The sequence below is a fragment of the Ciconia boyciana genome, chromosome 12 (assembly GCF_034638445.1).
Source record: "Ciconia boyciana chromosome 12, ASM3463844v1, whole genome shotgun sequence".
Classification (NCBI taxonomy): Eukaryota; Metazoa; Chordata; class Aves; order Ciconiiformes; family Ciconiidae; genus Ciconia; species Ciconia boyciana.
Genome location: NC_132945.1, coordinates 11,889,049 through 11,910,974, shown reverse-complemented (window position 1 = coordinate 11,910,974; position 21,926 = coordinate 11,889,049). Strand labels below are relative to the sequence as shown.

General features: G+C 46.1%; 1 protein-coding gene across 6 annotated transcripts in view; it reads right to left on the bottom strand.

Moving 5' to 3' along the window:
• The window catches only part of DRP2 (dystrophin related protein 2), a 45,144-nt gene extending 23,515 nt beyond the window's left edge, over window positions 1-21,629 (bottom strand). For 3 of the 6 annotated variants that reach the window (XM_072876782.1, XM_072876787.1, XM_072876786.1), the window contains exons 1-2: window positions 13,042-21,629; window positions 12,026-12,271 (exon numbers count right to left, since the gene is read on the bottom strand). The gene's annotated coding sequence lies outside the window, so the exon portion shown is untranslated. Of the gene's footprint in view, window positions 1-11,773; window positions 11,796-12,025; window positions 12,272-13,041 lie in introns of those variants that run through there. The other 3 variants (XM_072876784.1, XM_072876783.1, XM_072876785.1) reach the window with 3 other exon arrangements.
• Window positions 21,630-21,926: the final 297 nt, after the last annotated feature.

The following is a 21,926-nucleotide window of genomic DNA, read 5'->3' as shown; positions in this document are numbered from 1 at the left end:
ACACATTAATAGTTATAAATTCCAGGGTGTTCAAAGCCCCCCAGCCTCACAGGGTGTGACGGTGTGCTTCCCCCGCCCCCGACCTTTATCTCCTGCAACCCTGCTTAGGTGATAACCACCAGTGGTGATTGTAATGGATGCATCTGGTCACGATGGCTGCACCGGCTCAAAGTGGATTCAGGAGACAGATAACAACACAATAGCCTAGGGCTATTGTGCAATGCACCCACCGAAGAAACTAAAATCTGTGGTCGGCATGCAAATATGACTATGGGTCAATCATCTTATCCCCATAAATAGTGAGCAGCCCAAGAGCCCTTTGAGGTCTCCTGCACAGCAGCAGGCTGCACGCCAGGATCTCCCCTTGAGCAGGGACACCTCTCAAGGTTACTCCTCGAGGTTGAGAGATTCCTTGCCGCAACAGATCCTCGGTAAGTGACTAACAGCACGCTAAACTTTGAAATCTTAGCTAAATGATATAAAGGATTGATTGCGCACACATATAATCCTTTAGATATAAACCGTTGACCAAGTCTGGGACTAGGACTGGATCTAGCTGCACCTAGACTCCTCTCTGAGAAGGAGTTTAGAAAGCAAGGGGATCCTTCCGAACCTCATGACTCAACGGGAAGGTCTCCCTGACACTTTTGTCAGACCCTGTCCTCTGTGCAGTAAATAATCAAGCGTACCTCGCCATCGAATCTTGTTAAAACACTGTCGCATTGAACTTTGTTAACTCCCTATTCTGTATCAATAAACTATATTTTTACTTCTCTCTCACAAGTGAAGTGCACTCTCACTCCATCCGTGACACAGGGCAAATTCACCCCATGCAACTCCAAGGGTACAGTGGATGATTTCTGTCTTTGACAGCAGGTAACACCATGTCCTATTCCTCCAGTGCTTGTGTTCTTTGGGGTCTGAGCTGTCCCTGATCCTCTAAATGACCACTAGATGAGGCTCAGTCTAGCAGAGATACAATTCTCAGGGCATGAAAAGTTATTTTGCCTCAAAGCCTCCGTCAGAGGAATGCCATTGAGCTCTACCACATGACTGGGAAATCCATGTTTTTTGCCAATGAGGTTCTGCAATGTCTCATTGCAGCTGCCATCCTGAGGCCTCAGTTTTCCTGTGGTGCAGTGCAATGTAATTGCAGTGATGTGTGCTGGCCAGGCAGGTTCAGCCAGCCCTCCAAACACCACACACAGGGGCCCTCTGTTCCCAGTCCTCCCAGCACAGCCTGGTCTCTTGTTCCTCCCACCAGCACTGCAGAATGGAAGCAATACTGGGAAGGTCACTAGCTCTGATCTTACTGCATTTTGCTCAAGCATAAGTCTCCATGTACAGGGTGGGTGTGGTTCTGGAAACAGAGATGGGTAAACCATGTCCTATGGGTATCCACCTGTAGGACATGGTGGGTCTCCATGCTCTCTGCCAGCATTATGGAAGTAAGAACAGCCCTTGCCTCACCTCCTGAGTGCCAGACTCCTGAACTCCTTCAGCAATGACAAAGTCCATCAGGACACAGAGCCATGGCACAGGGGAACTAAAGCCTATCTGAGGCAGCAGTCAAAGAATGAGGCTGAGCTGGAAAGCTAAGTGTCAGCAAAGGCCACTACCTCAAGCAAGTCCTGTGCAATACCTTGACACAGAAACCTTATTGCAAGTTTGATGGCAATGGCTCAGCTGCTCTTTGCCACTCTGCAATAGCAAAGACAAAGACCAGATGTGGAGAACCCAAGATAATGTGGAAATAACTCAGCTGCACGGCAGCCAGCACAAAGGAGGACATTTAGTGGGAGACAGACAACCAGACGGTGAGGCACGACTGCAAGCAAATCGACAGCTACATATGATCCCTTGCCAAATTCCCTGCTATTACAGGAACCAGGCAAGGAGAAATGTTCTTGATCTGCTCTGCTCCTCTACCACGGCACACAAAATAGCTCCAGCTCTTGCACTTTTACTTTACTGCTTCAGCACAGCACTGTGTCTGGGCACTGCAGCATGTGGAGTAGATGTTTTGTGGATTCTTCCTGGCTAAATGTCTATTGCCTGCTGCCTACACCTGTCAAGAACCAAACCTGTGATCCACCTTGCCTCTCCCACACCAGCGTTCACCCTCTGCACTCTGCTCTAGGTTGGTGCTGGAGACCCAGTACACTACTGCCAAGGAATAACATCAATCAAAAAAGATTTAAGCATTGGCTTAAACTACCATCCCCGCAGCCTACAAGAAGCCTCTACTTGAAAAGGAGTTGAAAAATCCTCCTTTGGATGACTCAGGGAGCAATGTGGTCAGGCAGTCCAACCAGTTTTAAAGCGAGGTTGATCCCCTGGGCACATTTCTGTGCAAGAAAGAAAAACATCAAGGCCCACGTGAGCAGAAGCAGGTGAGAATTTCCACAGGAGGACATCGCAAGAAGCAGTCTTACAGTCACCACAGAGCAAGCACTGGGGCACTGCACCCATACAGTGGAGAGAGCAAGGAGTGAAACCTTTCCCACTGGTGCGTGTCACCTGGCCTTTGCTGGAGGTCTCCACTCTAGGCCCAAAAGTGATCAGAGCCTTCCTCAGAAGGACCAGGTACAACCTCGTTACAGAATCACAGAATCATATAGGTTGGAAAAGACCTTTAAGATCATCGAGTCCAACCGTAAACCTAACACTACCAAGACCACCACTATACCATGTCCCTAAGCACCTCATCCAAACGGCTTTGAAATACTTCTAGGGATGGTGCCTCAACCACTTCCCTGGGCAGCCTGTTCCAATGCTCGATAACCCTTTCAGTGAAGTAAAATTTCCTAATATCCAGCCTAAACCTCCCCTGGCACAACTTGAGGCCTATCATCCTCTCACTAGTTACTTGGGAGAAGAGACCGACCTCCACCTCTCTACAACCTCCTTTCAGGTAGTTGTAGAGAGCGATAAGGTCTCCCCTCAGCCTCCTTTTCTCCAGGCTGAACAACCCCAGTTCCCTCAGCCGCTCCTCATAAGACTTGTGCTCCAGACCCTTCACCAGCTTCGCTGCCCTTCTCTGGACACGCTCCAGCACCTCAATGTCTCTCTTGTAGTGAGGGGCCCAAAACTGAACACAGTCTTCGAGGTGCGGCCTCACCAGTGCCGAGTACAGGGGCACGATCACTTCCCTAGTCCTGCTGGCCATGCTATTTTTGATACAAGCCAGGATGCCGTTGGCTTTCTTGTGCCCACTTGGGCACACTGCTGGCTCATGTTCAGCCGGCTGTCAACCAACACCCCCAGGTCCTTTTCTGCTGGGCAGCTTTCCAGCCACTCTTCCCCAAGCCTGTAGCGTTGCATGGGGTTGCTGTGACCCAAGTGCAGGACCCAGCACTTGGCCTTGTTGAACCTCATACAATTGACCTCAGCCCATCGATCCAGCCTGTCCAGGTCCCTCTGCAGAGCCTTCCTACCCTCAAGCAGATCAACACTCCTGCACAACTTGGTGTCATCTGCAGACTGACTGAGGGTGCACTCGATCCCTTCGTCCAGATCATTGATAAAAATATTAAACAGAACTGGCCCCAACATAGAGCCCTGGGGAACACTGCTTGTGACCGGCCGCCAACTGGAGTAAACTCCATTCACCACCACTCTTTATGGGACATGGTATAGTGGTGGTCTTGGTAGTTTTAGGTTTACGATTGGACTCGATGATCTTAAAGGTCTTTTCCAACCTATACAATTCTGTGATTCTGTAACGAGGTTGTACCTGATCCTTCTGAGGAAGGCTCTGATCACTTTTGGGCCTGGAGTGGGGACCTCCAGCAAAGGCCAGGTGACACCCGGCCATCCAGCCAGTTCTTTACCCAGCGAAGAGTACACCCCTCCAAGCCATGAGCAGCCAGTCTCTCCAGGAGAATGCTGTGGGGAAACCATGTCAAAGGCTTTACTGAAGTCTAGATAGACAACATCCACAGCCTTCCCCTCATCCACTAGGCGGGTCACCTTGTCGTAGAAGGAGATCAGGTTGGTCAAGCAGGACCTGCCTTTCCTGAACCCATGCTGGCTGGGCTTGATCCCTTGGTTATCCTCTACATGCCGTGTGATGGCACTCAGGATGATCTGCTCCATCAGCTTCCCCGGTACCGAGGTCAGGCTGACAGGCCTGTAGTTCCCCGGGTCCTCCTTCCAGCCCTTCTTGAAGATGGGTGTCACATTAGCTAATCTCCAGTCAGCTGGGACCTCCCCAGTTAGCCAGGACTGCTGGTAAATGATGGAAAGGGGCTTGGTGAGCACATCTGCCAGTTCCTTCAGTACTCTCGGGTGGATCTCATCAGGCCCCATAGACTTGTGAGTGTCTAAGTGGTGCAGCAGGTCACTAACCATTTCCCCCTGGATTATGGGGGCTTCATTCTGGTCCCTGTCCCTATCTTCCAACTCTGGGGGCTGGGTACCCAGAGAACTATTGGCCCTGCTATTAAAGACTGAGGCAAAAAAGGCATTAAGTACCTCAGCCTTTTCCTCATCCTTGGTCACTGTGTTCCCTCCCCCGTCTACTAGGGGCTGGAGATTCTCCTTAGCTCTCCTTTTGCTGCTAATGTATTTGAAGAAGTATTTTTTGTTGTCTTTTACAGCAGCAGCCAGATTGAGCTCTAGCTCAGCTTTGGCCCTTCTAATTTTCTCCCTGCACAGCCTTGCTACACCTTTGTAGTCCTCCTGAGTTGCCTGCCCCTTCTTCCAGAGGTATAGACTCTCCTCTTTCTCCTGAGTTCGAGCCAGAGCTCTCTAGTCAGCCAGGCCGGTGGTCTTCCCCACTGGCTCGTCTTTCGGCACCTGGGGACAGCCTGCTCTTGTGCCTTTAGGACTTCCTCCTTAAAGAATGTCCAGCCTTCCTGGACTCCTTTGCCCTTTAGGGCTGCCTCCCAGGGGACTCTCTCAAACAGTCTCCTAAACAGGCCGAAGTCTGCCCTCCGGAAGTCCAAGGTGGCAGTTCTGCTGACCCCCCTCGCCGCTTCTCCACTTATCAAAAACTCTATCATTTCATGATCACTCTGCCCAAGACGGCCTCCAACCATCACATGGCTCACAAGTCCTTCTCTGTTCGTGAACAAGAGGTCCAGCGGGGCACCTTCCCTAGTTGGCTCACTCACCAGCTGTGTCAGGAAGTTATCTGCCACACGCTCCAGGAACCTCCTAGACTGTTTCCTCTCTGCTGTATTGTATTTCCAGCAGACATCCGGCAGGTTGAAGTCCCCCACAAGAACAAGGGCTAGCGATCATGATGCTTCTCCTAGCTGCTTATAGAATAGTTTGTCAGTGTCCTCATCCTGGTTAGGTGGTCTGTAACAGACTCCCACCACAATATCTGCCTTGTTGGCCTTCCCCCTGATTGTTACCCATAGACACTCCACCCTATCGTCACCATCATCGAGCTCTAAGCTATCCAGACACTCCCTGACGTATAGGGCTACCCCACCACCTCTCCTGCCTCGCCTATCCCTCCTGAAGAGTTTATAGCCATCCATCGCAGCACTCCAGTTGTGCGAGTCATCCCACCACGTTTCTGTGATGGCAACCATATCATAGTTTTCCTGATGTACAGTGGCTTCCAACTCCTCCTGCTTGTTGCCCATGCTGCGTGCATTGGTGTAGAGGCACTTCAGCTGGGCTGTCGTCCGTGTGTCCTTCATAGAAGAACACCCCTTGTGTGCTTTGAGGTGTTTCACTGGCATTTCCCATTTGGCTCCTATTGCCTCAGTATCCCCTAGCTCAACTCTGTTCAACTTCAGCTGTGCCCCAGCGTACTCCGCACGTCTCAGAGACACAGGCTGAGTGCCCTCGCTGGCACCCTCTCCCTCTAACCATGGCACGTCATCCCTCAGCTTCCCTCGGGCAAGCCTGATATTATCCCCCTCCCCCTTCAAGCCTAGTTTAAAGCTCTGTTGATGAGCCCTGCAAGTTCCTGAGCAAAGATTCTCTTTCCCCTTTGAGAAAGATGAATCCCATCAGACGCCAGCAAACCTGGTGCTGTGTAGGCCATCTCGTTGTCAAAAAAACCAAATCCATGGCGATGACACCAGCCACGGAGCCATGAGTTGATAGATTGGGTGCCTCTGTTCCTTCTAGTGTCACTGCCCACAACTGGAAGGAGAGAGGAGAAAATAACCTGTGCTCCAGAGTCCCTTACTAGCCGTCCCAAGGCCCTGAAGTCTCTTTTGATTGCCCTAGGACTTCGTGTTGCAGCTTCATCGCCCCCCACATAGAAGAGCAGTAGGGGGTAATAGTCCGAGGGCCGTACCAGGCTAGGGAGTATCCTCGTGACATCCTTCACCCGGGCCCCAAGGAGGCAGCAGACTTCCTTAAGAGGAGGGTACATCCGGCATATCGGACCCTCGGTTCCCTTCAGAAGGGAGTCACCCACAACTATAACCCGTCTTCTCTTCCTTGTGGAGGTGGTGTTAATAGGAGAGGTACGTGCTTCTGACCTGGGTGACACCTCTGGTGTAGATGGACTGTCGTCCCCATCCTCCATTGACTGGCCTTCCACCTCCAGGGCCTCATACCTGTTGCACAGAGGCACCTGGGGAGGCGAGGTGGGCAGGGAGGGCCTTCGCCAGCCACCACGAGCATGGACTTGCCTCCATTCACCCTCCTCCTTTGAGCTGCTGCCTTCAGCCCGGTGGAGGGGGGGACAGAGGATCCCCTTGATCGTGGGTTCTTACTGATGACTGCTGCTGCTCCTGTTCCTGTCTCAGGGGGGCAGAGCATGGCACCACCAGTCGATCTCTTTCTCAGCCTCCCTGATGCTCCTTAACCTTTCTACCTCCTCCCATAGCTCTGCCACCATGCAGAGCAAATCATCCACCAGGTCGCACCTCACACAGCTGTCCACACGGCTGCCATGCGGGAACAGCGAGAGGTCCAGGCACTCCCTGCAGCCCGAGACCTGGGTGGCCGCATGTTTTTGTGGGAGCTCTGACTGGGTAGCCACATCCACTCTGGCGAGCACAGAGGGCATCGCTTTCTGATGAGTGAAGACCATAGCTGAGTTTCTTCTGAAAGGATGGGGACTACCGAATGAACTCACTTTCCACAGTTCCTCTTGAGCTAGTAGGGTGCCTTCGCCTTCCCTATACGCCCTGCCTGCGTGAACTGATGCTGTTACATGATGCTGTTTTGTATCCTCCCACATGAAAAGCGCTTAACACTTGCCTCTGGTCTTAGTACACCTTAAGAAACAAAGCATTAGACGTCTCACAGTGCTGTTACAGCTTCCAAACAGTTTAGTAACCAAGCCACAACTGTTTAGCCTAGTTAGAGACCATGATGATCCTCTAGTTGAAAAATAAGCAAGCCAAAAATCTTGATGTTACATTTCAACAGTTGAATGCTTGGGCATTAGGGTGTATTCAAAGCAAAGTAGTTGCCTTTTTCCTCTTCTTACATGAGCTGTACCTCATGTTACAAATTCATCACTGGAGAGCCTGGCTCACTGCACTGCTTTCCAGGCAGTCTGACAAAGGCAGCTGGAATGGCCTTTGCTCAACTAGTTCTGCTTCAGCTCTACCACACAACTTACTGCTCCGCTCAGTGATCTCTGCACTTTTCCTACTTACAGACCCATTGCAGCAGCAACACTGGCTGGCTGGAGAGGCAGCACTTGGGTGCACAGGCTATGCCCCTGCAGCATCTCTTCTCCATCCCAGCCAACAGTAAGATGACAGCTTGCCACCAGTGCACATCCTGCACAGTGTATTTCTGCCATTTTGCTGCATTTGTTTAAAATTCTCCTGATAAAAACCCAGATCCGAACTCTCCCAGACATCAAGGGAATTCATGCTGCAGCTGACCTGCATCACTAAAGGTAACCCCCAGGATCGGACCTGCTGTGGAAGCTAGAGTCCAATGTCAAATGTTGAATTTCCGGCTCTACCACATATAACAGCAGCAAATACAGCATATAGGTCAAGAGGTCTCTTGATCACAAGGCTTATGCTTTGAATTGCTAATTTCCTCCAAAATGTTCTTTCCAGGCTGAAACTTTCCACTTCAGATCTTGGCCTATAAGGAAAAAATATGGTAACATTTTGAGGCAAGGCAGCTCAGCCTTTATCCCACGAGGGGAAAGGAAATACAAACAAGTTCCCTGCTGCTGGACATGTTAATGACTTTTTTGTTGTTCAACTTACTGTATAAGAGAAGTAATAACATTTTAGCTCAGCATGCTCAGTGTCCTTTAAGGGGTAAGGTGGGAGGCTTGTGGATATTTCAAAGTTCACCTCCCATGTAGATGCTAACAAAGGGAGCATTCCCAAGCTGGCAGACAGCAGGACTCCCTCGACAGCGCAATAGCACATCCTGTTCCAGCAAAAATTGTTTTCTGCATGCGTAAGTAAATAATTTAAGCCTAAGATGGAGGGCCAGCAGACCTGCTTCCCAAGACCCCACTAGGTCAAGGTTTGGTGAGAAAGAAGGAACAGAAGTCTGTCCCACAGGGACAGAGTGTACAAACAACACAACTCCCTCTTAGAGCATAGGCCCTTAGTCTCCATCTCTTTACAAACCAGGAATAAATACCCAAACACACTCCTTAAAAAAAAATCATCCCAACAGTCTCCTGGTTCTCACTTGCTCCTTTGTACAAGGAAAGGGGAAAGTACCATCAGCAATCTTCCACATCAGTGGGCATTTACAACCCCATCATCCAAGGGCGAAAAACCCCAGATGCCAAAGCTGCAGCTGGGCTTCACACTGCACTTCCACCTAAGCACCAGGTTCCCTTCCTTAATTAGAATGAAGGGTCCTTCAATTAAGCAGCTGTCCTTAAGAAGTAACATAAAATCTTTGCTGTATCTGGTAGTGAGCAAGTGGCACAGAAGACGCCTTATTCACTGAGGGTACATGAAGTGGGGCACTCTTGCGTCTAATGAGCTGCATTCTTAAATGACCACTTAGACTTTGAGCTCATAACCAAAATGTTATTTTAATTCAATGGATAAATAGGTGCCACAGGTCCTAATACAGAAGCAGCATCTCTTCCACTGGCTCACTCGCTCCCCATTTTCCCAAGCAAAAGAATACGCACACAAAAACTCAAGCTGAAAAATTTCACCAGTTAGTCTTGCACCAGGAAACTGAGACGATGATGTCCCCAGCTAACCAGGTGAGCATGGGTGCATGCCCACGACATGGCCATGCAGAACTGACTGCTCCTCTCTCTGCTTAAAAATAACTCACAGGAATTTATTTAGGAAGACTGAAATCTAAATTTCTTTTACATGTTGTTTCTGACTCCCAGCTGGGCTTTAAGCTGCTCTCTCCAAAACTCACTTTGCCTAGGAATTCTTCCCATCTCTTCTCCTCCTTCTGCAATTAGACAAGTACTACAAATAATGACCCCAGCACCTTGAGGATCCAGCTGTAAACACACAGCCCTGCTGTGCTGGACACAGAAGTTGCTGTCTGATAGACCTGACAGACAAAAAGAGTGGAGGAAGCAGCAAACATCCTCCAATCTCCCAAAAGGAACAGCAGGGGGGCAATAACTTGACTAATGACCAAAAGAAGGTTGCACCAACAATAAAAATTGAACCCAATTCTTCAGAGACTTGGTAGTGTCCTGTAGCCCTGAAACCAGCCTATTTAAAACCACTAAAAATCCTGAGTCTTGTCTTTGTCTTTCTCCTCTAAGAACCTGAGCTTTCCCTTCCCTCTAACAAGGCAGGAAATGAGTCTTGCTGCATTGTGAAAAACGGATCACCCATTTGCCATACTATATAACTGATCAGCAATAGTGGGAAGAGCACACCCACCACACAGTGATAGCCAAGGTAATGCTGTGCTAACTTCTGGCTTCCTTGACGCTTTGTTTCTCATTCTCAGTGTCAAACTAATATCTATTTCTCTGTACTGAATATTCCAGTCAAAGCACAGGGTTCTCTGGCCTTCTGAGGCCACACATTTTATAAGCAGGCTGTGTGCCACATGAAGTGACATTTCCTTTCCTTTCTTGAGATGTATCAGAGCAACCTTATTCTTATGCTAAGGGAAACAGCAAAGGAAAACAGGATTGAGCTATTTTGGCTCAGTTCTGAAGAGCTCAGTTTCATCTTTATACATGTGTGAAAATGCGTTTTTTTTGAAGACTGAATTCTTTCTGGTCAGTATGTCTTGTTTCATGAGACTTACAATTCCTTTATGCTTTTATCATAGGCATCCAGCCTAAAGTGGAGGCCTTGAATATATTTCTCAAAATATATATAGTATTATAAGTATAGTATTATAATCAGAAATTCACTATACCTCTCCAGAACTCATGGCTTTTGTCTGAATCCATTCATTTAATCCCTTCCCTATCTCAGTTTGTTTAGTTTTGAAAAGAGTCACTCCAACCTGAGCAACCCCATTCATGGTTACAGTCCTGGCCAATTTTAGCGAGTAGGATTAATCTATCTCGGGTATTAATCCAGAGAGAGAGATGGTCCTCATCTTAATTTCTTCAGTTAACAAAGGGGACCTGAACACAGCATCACATCACAGTGCCCACTCCAACATCTTCCCATCCCAGTGCTCCAGGCACCCACATTCCTGGGAACAGTGCTGCAAAACAAGATAGTTTGAAATTGCACGTCTATAGTCTGGTCCCTTTCCGGAGTGCCACCACACGCTTGTTGTCACCAGAGCCCTGCCTGGCCATCCCTGCAGCAGCAGAGAAAGCAGCTTTCAGCATGGGGAACTGGCAGGGGAGGATGTGAGATGGCACCAGAGCCACGGCAGGCACACGTGCTACACAGGGCTGCCAGAAAAATGGAAACCCTCCCGGCATGACTGAGCCTTGTAGCTGGGACTTCGCACAGTGTGTTGCTGTAGGGTACTATGGTCAGACAATAAAGGCCATTAAAGAGAATAATCAAGCAAGAACTCTCATGGCTCCAGAGAGATCATTGAGCAGCAGAAGGAGAGAAGATGCAAAGGAACTTGGATTAGGGCACAGGTAAAACAGACTGACAAAGATTTGACTAGAGATTTTTTTCCAACACTAAAAACCAAAACCCAAACAAACATCAGTTTCTCCCACAGACAGCATGGCATTTAAAAGTGTAGGAGTAATTGTTCCACACCCCTGTCACTGTACACAGGCAATCTCAGCATTGAGACCCCGTGAATACGATGCTGGCAATTCGACCAGCGCAGCTCTATGCCTGTGATGCCATGCTGGAGGGAAAACTGAAGGGAATGGGCTGGTCTGGGAACCGGTAATAATCTGTTGTGCCAAGTGGCACTAAATCTTGGTGAACCACTGCCCAGGCTGCCCTGTCTGGCATGGAAAGGGAGGCAGAGCGCTGAGCCCTGGGGAGCAGGAAGGTCCCGTGCCTCCTGCGGGCAGTTCTGCAGCCAGTCAGGGCTGCCCGCATCAAAGGGAAGGTCAGCAGTGGCAATATAAGGCCCTGAGAGAGGAGGAGGAGGAATGAGTGAACAGGACTCGGGAGAAGCTGGAGGAGGGGAGGGCAGACACATAAAAGAGCAAGGCTGGACTGGGCAAGGTAGTGAATGAAAAGGGCAGAGCTGGGACTAGAGTCTGATCCCAGCTTACTACTCAAGAAATATTTGGGTCCCTGCCTTTGCCCTGCTGTCTAATCCTCCCAGGAGGATGCTAGAAGACCACCACGCACCCTGCCTAGAGCAGTCCTTCAGCTCAGGCAAAACCACTGCCAGGGTAAATAAGCCTTCAGTGTGCAAAGAATCAAAGCTGGTGAAATCGGGATGCTGACTACTATTGTTTGCCTTGAGAAACCACATCACTTACTGGTTCCTGGCCTCTCCATTGTAGAAACAGTCTTGGCCACCTCTCTTGCTCCCACTGTGTCCCCCTGACACCCTTCTTTTCTTCTCTGTAAGTTTCTTCACCCGCACATACATGGACAGTGTTACTGTGAAGGGATACACACATGCACCCATGCCCAAAGAGTGTATTTCCAAGGTTAACCATCTGTCAATATTTTCCCCTTTTCCAGCCCAGCCAGGATCTGAGTGGGAAACAAATTTTGTCATGGCCTACCTTCCGAGTCCACCAGGTCTGAGACGCGGGGGCAGCGGCCGCCGGGCTTCGGGAGCAGGGACAGGGGCTGCCTCTGTGAATCAGCAAAGGAGTCCCTGTGACAGGGATGCATGCTGAGGCTGAGCGCTGCTGCCTGCACACTCCCTGCCTCTCCTCCTCCACCGCCCCGCGCTGCTGTGTTGCTATGCAATCACATCACCAGGAGTAAGAGCATCTCTCCAAGCCTGCAAAGAGATACCCTTGACTCTGCAAAGGCAGGAGGCACAAGGCCGATCACACAAAGTGCCCGGCCCTTTGGAGGTCTCCTCAGCCAGCAATCGATCTGGAGGAGGGGAGGGAGAAGAGTGGAGATGCAAAGACAGACACGCGCACAGGAGGAGGAGGAGACAAAATACACATGGAGAGAGAAAAGGGAGGGGGGGAGAAATACAAACGAACAAAAGGGACTGTGGCCTGACCTCCAGAGACCTGACACAGGCTGCTGGGCTCAGACACACTTCCTGCTGCTTGCCAATGTCTCCCCACCGCCTTTCAGGACTGGCAGCTCTCATTTTAGGTTAGCTATGGCCATATGTGTGCTGGAAAATGCCAGACACATTCACCTCCTTTCTTCACTACAATTTGGGTGTCTGGCATAAGATTTAATAACTTAAAACCAGCCCATTTTAAAATTACAGTTAAGGAGCAAAAATAGGATAATCATTTAATTTCAGATATGCTTCCTATTCTTCTCAGAAAAGAAAAATAAGTAAAGGAAGAGCCAATTTTCCAAGCTGGGGAGAAATCCTGATCCAAGATTTTTTAAATGTCAGGGTATCTTGTCTCAGCTCACGAGAAACAGAAGGATTTGAGCTGCTAACTTGGCTGAGGACACAAGTAGACCTGGAGTTAGGATTTCAGTCCATACATAACATAGTTTGCAGTTCTTCAGATCATTCCACCCAAGGATTTCAAACTGCTCAAGATGCCAGTGATGTTATTCCCATATTACACAAAAAGAAACAGAGTTAAATTACTTGGTCAGAAAGAGGATTCAAATCTGATCCCAGCACCGTGCTTTAGCCACTAGACTGTCTCAGCCTCTCCCTGGGAAAATTAAAACTTGGGAAACATGATCTTCCTGGTCCTTGTTAGAATAACCTTTAATGAGCCTTAGTCCTTCTTTTCCTAGAGATGACAGACGAAAGATGTTAATTTTCTATTCATACAGTCATGTTCTACAGAAATATCACTGCTGTTTATAAAGGTTGCACATTTTCATACGTTTATTCCTCACAAATGGTAGGTCGGGTGTACCTCAAAATGCAGGTTCATTTGGCCCATTCAAACCCAGCGAACGGATATGTAACAACAGCTTCACAATTCCACTACATTTCTGAAAATCATTTCTGGCCAAGACACCTCTCTTGCAGCAATGGAAAATGCAACTGGCAAACTACTCACAGTGGCACAGGGCTTCCTGTGGGCTGTGCATTGAGGAACGTTGGTCAGGAAATGCTGTTGCATAGAGCAGCAGCGCCCATCCCGCCTCAGTTGCCCACTGCTGTGACCAGCGTGGTGGGGAGGCCAAGTCTACCTTTCAGACAGTTTTGGGACCCTAAGAACAAAAATTTCTAATCCCACACCATTGTTGGGAGGTGGATGTGCATGGATCAAAAGCTTTTCTAGGTCACCAACTCAAACCTGAAGAAGGCAGTCAAAATATAGTTGATCTTCAGTAAAGTACATTTGAGAGAGTCCTCAAGAAACCATTGTGCTCCTCACAGTGGTACCAGCTAGAACCTCCAGCAGGTGGGTGGCTGACCCCGAGGAACCTCTCCTTTCATCCTAGGTAGGTGAACCAGGAGTCAGGAGCAGAGATCATAAGCACACAGTGAGGCAAGATGCACAGAAACCTCATGTAACTACACTGAAAGGAGGAGATTTTTAAATAGCAACCTCCTCATAGCTGGTTCCAAAAGGAGCAACACTGAATACTTCGAGTACCAACCCAAGAATACATACTCACTCCATACACCTTCTGCTTTTAAAAGCTCCTTTGATAGCTTCTGCTTCCACAACAGCTGTACTGATGCAACAAAACTCATTCTGAAAAGCCATATTTAGACCAAGAAAAATAGATATGGATAGGAAGACAGAAATGAGCAGAGTCTCTGCTGGGCTATTTTTGTGCATACGTACACACACACAAATAGTAAGTCCTGGGTTAAGTAAGGAGAGTGAGGGGGGAAAAAACAACAGAGAGCTGGAAGGGCTACCCAAGCAACTCCAAACACACCATTCTACAGAGAGACATGACCAAATCCAACTGCAGCATGCATCTGTCACCAACAGTATCTATAAGGGACATGACAACATGGATAAACAAAGTGAGTACATATCAAGCCAAGTTACACATGCACACAAGACAGACATCAGCACAAGAGACATTAACAGACAGCACGAACCACAAAAACAAGGTGCTTTGCAGTACATGCATCCTAAATTATTGATAGTTTAGGGACAGCAAAATGCAGCAGGAAAAAAATCTCTTGTCTCAGTTTAGCTTAAATTTTGAGACAAACCAGAATCTCTGGTGAAAGAGTTGCTTCCATGGCTGGGAGCATCTTCCTAAGGCCCCCAGTACCTTCTGTTTTAAGGATATAATTACGACAAACAGCCAAGCAATTCAGAACTCAAAGGAAATCAGGGAGACAAACTCAGATTTGTCATAAACGCAGCCTTTCACATAAGCACCACAATTTTTTAAAGTGTATGGGAAGGTTTATGAGACAGGATGCTAAATTTGGTATGCTTTGAGTTCTGAAGAGAACTTAATCCAAAAAAATCTCCCAAGGAACTCCAAGAACCCAGCTTCCAGAAGACACAGTTGTACCTACTGTATGCCTTTCCCTAACAAAACATTTCAGACATGTTATGTTTTACTAGATGGCAAATATGTACCTTGTTAACAAAACTAAGAATCTCCACCTACCCAACAGGGACAGCTCAATATGCACAATGCTAAATACAGTGTACAAACATACAATAGATAAAAATCAAGCCAGGTTTTATAAGGCATGAACATGAAATTGAAATAAGTTCTAATTTACACCAGAATCACTCCCTTTAAAACACTGGAGTTTAAATAAATTTAAATCATTGAAACAAATTCCAGTTTACACTTGTGAAATCAGAATCAGCCACACTGACTAAACATACAAAGTCACAAAATGCAGAATACCCTGAATACAAATGCATTTCCTGAAAATGACTGGTGAAAACTGTGCTATATGGAGATATACTAACAGTATTTTTAGTCTGAAAATTTTAAAAAGCTAGAAATAAGGGCTGTGTCTGGCCTGACCCTAAAGTCTCTATTACTTTCTCTTTATTCAAAGTCAGTATTAATTTGGCCAAATCACTCATAAGCTGGAACATCCATAACACTAAGTATCTTGCATTACCCACCAATAAAAACATGAACTAAAATTCTAATATTTGCATTTTCAACACAATACTTCAGGTGTTAATAGTTAAAGGCTATTACTTTTACTTTTTTGCTTCCCATAACCTCCCACCCATTAAATTCCTCTTCTAAAAATAGCCCTTGTCGCAGAGAATTGTTTCCCAAAATGCACGCTTTCTCTCCTCTTCAAACACTGCAACCTCCCTCCTTTGAAATCTCACATCTCCTGAAAGATGAGGATCATCTTCCCTCTTGTACAGAAGATGAAGTGCTGTTACCATCCTTTGGAAACTTTGCTAGATTCTTTCCCTTTCTGAGTCAAGCTCAAATTTATCAATTTATCCCAATTAAAGTATTTTAGTGAATGATGCTTTACCTAGGAACCTAGAATGTAGATTGTGCAAGGAAGATTACAATTTACCAGTGTGGAGTAAATCTTCAAAAATCCCTCATATAGAGCACTACCAAGAACACACACAGAGAATGCAAAGTGAAGAAAGGCTTCAGGGAGCACGATGCAGCAGCAGCAAGGAAGGCAGTAGGCTAGAGCATGTTCATACACCTGCGTTCAACTGATCTTTGCCTTGCACAAAGTGCTGCGGTATTTTGTCAAGCAACCTCTGATGAGGAACCCACACGGCATTTCGAGCAGAGAAGCAGCTGGTGGAGCCTGATGAGCTTAATTCCCAAACCAGTGCTGGAGAAGCAGTTGGAGGTTGTGAAGTTCCTACATGCGGAAACAAGTCATTGATATCCTAACAGCCTCCAAACCCCAAACACCTAAGCCAAAGAACAGAGCTAAACATTGACTGAGAATATATACGAAAGCACATCTTTGCTAAAAGAATAATACAGGTAGAGAGAAAAAAGAGCGCTAAAAGAATACAGGTAGAGAGAAAAAAGAGCACTTTCCCTAGAGCCATACACCAACAGAGTCCTTGTGGATCCAGCTGCTGAAGAAGGGTTTGGTGAAAGGCTTATGAGCTGAGACAAGGTCTCTTATGGCTTAAAGAAATCCTATTTCTCCCCAAGAGCCTACGAATCCCTGTTTTCCTGAGACACAGGGCTCCCTCATCTGGGTCTCCTCTTAACTGAAGTAACAGATGAGACTGAGTTCTCACACAGAGGTCCATATCAAAATGACAGTAATTCGGTTTTCATGTAGGATCATTGATCTCAGTGGTTATGCTGTGCCTACCTGTGAAGGGAAAGCCAGAAGGAACAGATCTCACACAAAGGGACAGACCTGCCCATCAATTCCAGTACATTAGACAGGCAAGCATGCTTGTAAGTAGAACACAAAGAGTCTCTTTTCAACAAGAAGGAACAAAACTAGAATTAGGAGCCCTAAATTCAGCCTGAGAAGAATACAAGAACGGTTGCCCAGATATTGTACCATCCTGTTCCTTTTTTTGTTTAAATAACTGATGTCAAATAAATAACTGCACCTCCTTTGCTAGCATCAATAAGCAAAAAAAAAAAAAATCTTCCAAGCACAGATTCTACCCTGTCAAAAGCGTTTAGAAAAACAGCAGGATACTTTCTAAAAGCACAGTACCTGGGGTGAGAGAGAACCGATACAAGCAGACAGCTGACATGCACTGAGAAGCAGAATTAATCTTCCTTTTCATTTGTTCCTGCATAGGGATTGAAACAGTCCCCCCCGAATGAGAAATGAGAAGGACTACAGGGGACAGAGGAAATCTTTTCAGAGATGCAAGCACCAAAAGAATGAGGGGTGGGTGTCAAAAGAGTGTAAAATAATTCAGGGGAGAGATGGAGAAAGAAGAGAGAAAGGAGAAAATGTTAGAAAAGCAAGCAAAAACATGCAGGAGAGAAGGGGAAGGCAGACAGGTGGTTTTCAGGGGCCGTTCTGTTCTTCAAAAGCTGTCAACACATTTACAATGCGCTTTCCATCCCCCTCCTTATTTACTGGGCCGTGCACACAAAGGAGCAGGAAAGCAATCACACAGGAGCTGCTGAAGATTCACTTCGACATAGAACAGAGGTGCCCTAAGAGAAAGAAAACTGCTTAGTGATCCGTGTACAACAAACCATGATGGCAATTTTACAGGCCTAGAGACTCTAGAGAGAGGGTTGTGAGAAAACCTGCGGAGAGCAGCCTCTTCCTGCAGAGATCACACTCAAGACTTACAGGCAGCACAGATACTGGAGGACAGCGAGTCAAACTGCATGGGGATACAGCTGCATATAAAAATATACATATACACAAGAAGGTTATCACTGAATTCTCTAAATGAAGAGCCCAAGTGATTTAGGCAGAGAATAAAATTTTCAAAAGGATCTCTTGCAATTTGCACCTAAACCCAGTGCCTGAGGCTCAGGAGCTCAGCCACATTACAGTGACTTAATATCCCATCACCTAGCCTGTACTAGAACAGTCCATTTTGTGTCACATTTCTGGCAGGTACCAAAGCTTGCTTGATGCATGTTCACTCATTAAGCCGCAGAATGGGGTCACGTCTGAGCCTACAGACTTCTAAATGCTGTCAAGATTAAAATCGTATTTAGAGCCTGTGCAAGGTACCTGCTTGAAGACCAACTGTTTCAGTTTCTACGTCTCTGCAAGCTGTAGTGAGCCTGAAAATGGAAATTAGATGCCAAAATAATTAAGGCTTTTTTTTTTTTTAAATCTTACCCTCTGCTGTGCAGACTTTTTACCCCCACAAGACAAGAAACTGAGAAGCAGAGAAATGAAGCAGCATCACAAGATACGCACTTCACCAAACATTATTTATGTACTTCAATACCTCCCTTGCCAACTATAATTACTTGGGAGTTACTCAGGCAGGTCTAACAGCTACATACAAATCTCAGGAATCCTGTGCCTAAAACCATGTCACCATATGCTAAGAAGGTCATAAAAGACCTTCTTAGTCAAAAGCAAAGTTTGGTGAAATCAAACCATCATCACAACCAAAATCATTACTTTTATTCTACAAAGCAGAGCCATAATGAGGGAGAGCCATCTCTACAACATAAATCATCTTTCCTGGAAAAAAATACTTTGAGACTTTGTTCTTTCAAGATATTCATCCTCCAGAGCAAGCTTGTTACCAATGCCTGTTGTTGTTCACCCAGACTGGATGTATCCTCTGACTATGCGCTCTTTAGCGCATAAAGAGCTCCCTCACACACTCTCTCAGGAGCCACAGCGCTACAAATAAAAGCAGTCCAGTGTGTATTATTAATGACAAGTTATCAGAGGATCTAGGACCACAGCCAGACAGGAGTTTCATTATGCTGTGATTTTGTAGAGAAGATGAACCCTTAGCCAGGCCAGATCCCTCAGTTTCCCTTATTCTTTTCTCCTCTGTGCAAAGATTTGTGATAAACCATTTTGTCACAGCAGCTGGGAGGCAATTGCCCTGCCCTAAAGGGCTTATAACTGAGCTTTAACTAAAAGACAAAGGGAGCCAAGTGAGGAGATGCTGGGTAGAGGCACAAAAAACTTAAACATATAAAAAGGGCAAAGTGAATATTATTTTGGTACCAGTTAAATGTTACTAGAAGAGTTCAGGAGCACACATATTGGCAATTGTTGGAGCTGCAGTACAAGCCTCAGAGGTTCAATTTTCTGAGTGGCTACAGCTGTACCACCTTCTAAATCCTTGGGTCCTGATTTATTCATGGCATTAGGAATGCAAAATGCAAGCAGAGGGAAGTAGGCCAACAAGAGAATAGAAAGCAGGGACACAGAGGAACCAGTTTCTTCATTCCAGCTGAAAACAGGTTGAAATTATTAACTCTTTCAGAGCAAGGTCTCTCTGAAAGGGCAACACAGCCTGATGCATAAAAATGCACAAATGAGTCTCTCCCCACAAAATAAGATCATAACAGAAACACAAAACAAATATGGCTTCCGAAAAAGAATTCAGCTTAACTCTAGCCCAAGGCATTTGCATTTTCAGATGCATAATGCTCAGGCCAATGTGCCTGACAGGGGAGGGGTTAATGGCTTTGGTTCTGTGAACTGTGGACCAGATGTTCAGCTGGTGCAACTCAACATAGATCCATTAGAAATTAGTGGAGCTATGCCTGCTTACCCAAGACAGGATTCCGGCCCTATACTTTGATATCTTACCTAATACCCACTCAGAGATTTTTCTAAAGGAAAAGGCCTCACTTTCTGGAAGCATCTAAACAGGCTACTAGAAAAGCTGCAGAATGTGGTTGAGCTGGAATGACTGCTGCCCTGACCTGGTTGTAGTATTACAAATCCCCTAAATTGAAAGCATGCAGAAGCCTCCTGAGAAGGGAGGCCAGACAGATATTGGAGCAAGTAATCAACTTTTACTCATGGGAAGACAGGACACAACTTTTACTCATGGGATTCCCTGAGATCAGGTGATACTAGAAATTTGGACACTGAAACAGCATCCTCTCGAAAGAAAAAACACACTCAAGAGAGCAGACTCAAGTGACACAAAAGCATGTACTTTCTTTCTAGTGAAACATGTTGAATATAATCCCCTCAGAGGGAAGTTACAGGCATTACCTAAACTTAAATATTCTGGGGTGCTGACTGACATGAATGTGAGCCTTAAAATGAACTTTTCATCCTGCATTGCTCCTATCAAACAGTACCACAAAACAGTTGTTTCTGCTACACTTTCATAGTGCATACATATGGCAGGCACCTTATAACAGGCAGGAAAGGGCACTAGAGGTAAACCACTGATTTGTCACTTACCAGGAAATGGATGGGTCTTGGCTATCTCCATTTTTGTTCTCAGAGCAGATGCTGTGGTCAGCCAGGTCTTTGAGCATACGCTTGTAATAGAAAATGGTCTACAAAATTTACCACGGTGATTAGATGGTAAAGGGGGGGGGTGGGAGGGGTGGTGGAGAGGTACAACAGCACATTCCTCCCTAAAAGGGCCATCATTCCATTCAAGTGGAATGTTAATAAAGTCAGATATTTAGAGAAAAAAAGAAGAAAAAAAGTCCAGATGTAAAAGACGACAAGAACTACCAAGGCGTACACAAAGAGGCTAAAAGTCATCTCAAGTGCCCAGTAATACTAAGCACATAATTGCTGCATGGGAAGGATTTTAAAGTCGTCTTGACCAGCAAAGCTGACATTAAAGGAAAGTCATCTGCCCTGTTACTTTATATTTGCACCTCTAAGCGTCCAGCCTGTGCACTTGAATGACAAAATTGTACACAATTTGTTTAAAGACTTTTGTAACACAGGGTATAATAAAAGACCTGTGACACTGCAACAACAGTCTCCCAGAACAGGATTCTGTGTTTTCTCAACCAAACACCAACCTCAAGGGAAAACTGATCTCAGGGACCAGTAACAGTGTATCCTAAAGGACTCTGCTATAAGCCTCTTTAAATAGATTTACAGACATCACACACACTCTTAAGAATCTAGGCACCTTACACAACTGAAATGAAGCCTCTGGCAGCACCTTCCAGTCTGACAGTAACGCTACAGAGCTATGCTCCTTCCACATAAACTCCAAACAGCACCCAGGTAACATGAAGTCTGTCTTCCTGGCTAGAACTAAATGCTTGTTTGAGATGTTCTGCATTTGCTCCTTTCCCCACTGAATGAGCCTGCCATACACAGATCTGTAACTGGGTCCATGTCTTCATCTCATGTTTTCCTAGGGTTGTCAATCCCTCCAGCCCTATTCCTATACAGAATCCCAGTGCAGCAATATGGAAATACAAGTCTGGTCAACATCTGAAGACAATTGCATGCTGTAAGGACAAAAGCTAAGAAGTTGTCCTTATGGAATGCAATACACAGACTTTCCAGCATAAGTGCTAGCATTTCCAATACCTTTCTGAAGGTAGCTTCATAGAAAAATTATAAAAACTATGGAGCTACAAAGCTCTCCTCCTTGGGTCCTTAGCTGAAACCTTTAAGGAGTCTAACAAACAATAGGCAACACTGTGATAGGGATTGCCAGCTAGTGGTGTTGGCATAGTCCTCAGCCAACAAGCTGAGCTAGTCCAAAACAACAGTACCAGCCTTTAAAGGAGATAACTGGGTATATGTTAGGGCCACATCTTGAAAGGAATTTGTAATTTGTGGAGTTTCTGTTGAGAAAATATAATCAGGATTTCTGAAGATCTGTTTCTCTTGACAGAAATTAGCAAGCAGCACTTATACCAGCTGGAATAACACAGCCAGATGAGAAAAGGCAATACTTTAGTCTAAGCAGACGTCTCTGCAAATCTCTCTCTCTCAAAGTCTTCAGTGAAAGATTTTCTTATTCTCTGGAGAGAATATATATACACATATAAATATATATATACACATATTAACCAGATCATCTATTTGAGCTGAGAAGTATGGTACTCAATTTAGAGCCAATCTGATTTTGAGAGGATGAAGAAACCAAACACATTCTTAGTGGCTCTGGAGTTACTCTCAGGACTGATTCCTTTACTGGATCAAAGTACAGATTCACA